The sequence below is a fragment of the Candida orthopsilosis genome, assembly GCF_000315875.1.
Source record: "Candida orthopsilosis Co 90-125, chromosome 5 draft sequence".
Lineage (NCBI taxonomy): Eukaryota > Fungi > Ascomycota > Pichiomycetes > Serinales > Debaryomycetaceae > Lodderomyces > Lodderomyces orthopsilosis.
In genome coordinates this window covers 1472916-1474802 of record NC_018298.1, presented here as the reverse complement: position 1 = coordinate 1474802, position 1887 = coordinate 1472916, and positions in this window count along the sequence as shown.

Genomic DNA, 1887 nt, shown 5'->3' with positions numbered 1-1887 from the left:
CGATTTTATTGTGCGCATTTGAATGTTCAACACGTCAAAAACTACTCTTGGGATTCAACTTCACATGTGATACTAGCATTTGATATGATAGAGCTAAACCTTGTAAAATTAGTGCTTGCTAGAATAATCCGAGTGAAGTGAGTAAACTTTAAAAGCTGGTGCCACGTATATATCCTGAGTGACCATTGAGACGCGACACATTGTTTGTGATGGTCTGAACTTTGGCAAGCTTCGCCTTTTGTGTATCTAATACCAAACGCTAGTATAGTTCACTATTGCACAGTAAAATGGTGACAATATCGTCATTATCAAGTCGAAAGGAGAGGACGTACCTCAAACCAAGGTTAAAGGGTCACATTTCACACGTGCACAATGTCAAGATAACATAAACGCTTTTACAATTCGGTAATGATGTAATATTTTTCTTGGGAGAACCTTCAAATCCGTAATGATTCATTAAAACCCGAGCTTTTAGTTAAGACCGTTTCCTATTTCCGATGAGCTTAATCTACCTAACTTTCTTTTTCAATATGAGGAATCTTCGGTGACACAAAATGTGTTTTTTCGGAGCGTTATAACACGGGCGATGAATTTTTCGGAATAATACAAATGCCGAAAAAACTAGCCGTGCTGATCTTTATCTTGTAGTGTATGATGATGGAGACATCTTTGCTACACGTTCTAAGGCGTTGACATTGAGCAATGCCGTGACACGTTTCAACGAGGTCGAGCTTCTCCTGTTATATCCATTAATGTGTAAATATATCCAATGGTAGGCAGTAACTACTCTACTTGTTAATGCAATATAAATCTGGGGACTTGTAATTTAGTTTTTCCAGATTTAGTTGCATATACAAAATTAAATTGTGCATTCCAACTAGTTTATTTTGATCCGAGACTAAAGAGCAGAGACGAATATACATTCACAACAACTTAACCATTCTTAGATTGGTTATCTCTGTAAGTACCTGACGGTTCCTTCGGGCGAAGAAAGACCACAAAATGCCCTGATTACTTCTATGATGAGCAACGAAGCTACGCCTCGTTGAATGAAACACTTTCACTTTCGTCTAAAAATTTAAGCCCCAGAATGCTGTTGATGTGATTGTTTATCTTTCCTATTTTCATTCTCCAATATGAGTGAATACAAATTTTTCGGTGCTAAAATTCACCTTCATATAAGTTCCGAATCCGTGGTTGCTTACAAAATCAGTTTTGTGTCAGAGAACTATGCCCTTAACACTACGAATCATCTCTTTTTACCACAATTCATCATCATGGATTCAATTAGATGAATTGGACCATCTAAGAAGTTACTAAAATTAATATAAAAAGCATTGAGCATCCCTAATTAATCATAATTTTCAGGATTTCTTTTACTCATTACACAATTTTACAACTCAACAAATCATGTCTAATTTCGAGACCGAGTCCAAAGAGGACTCGTACAACAAATTAGAGAAACAACAAACCAATTCGTCATCTTCAGGACCATCTATCCATGAGTTTTCTGGGTTTGATGCCCATAAAGTCCATCAAATTGCAAGAACATACACCAATGAGGACTCCAATTCAGCAACAAAATTGAGAAGATATTTGACTCACATGTCGCAAGTGCCTGGTGTGAACCCAATAGAGGATGGTGAAGAGGATGAAAGATTGGATCCAAACTCTGACAATTTCGATTCTAAGTTTTGGGTCAAAAACCAAAAGAAATTATTCGAAAAACACCCGGATTATTACAAACCTTCCAAATTGGGCGTTGGTTACAGGAACTTGAGAGCTTATGGAACTGCAAATGATACCGATTATCAACCGACAGTAACAAATGGTATTTGGAAATTTGCAACTGAAGCTTTGTCAAAATTGAAGAAGGAAGACGAAACC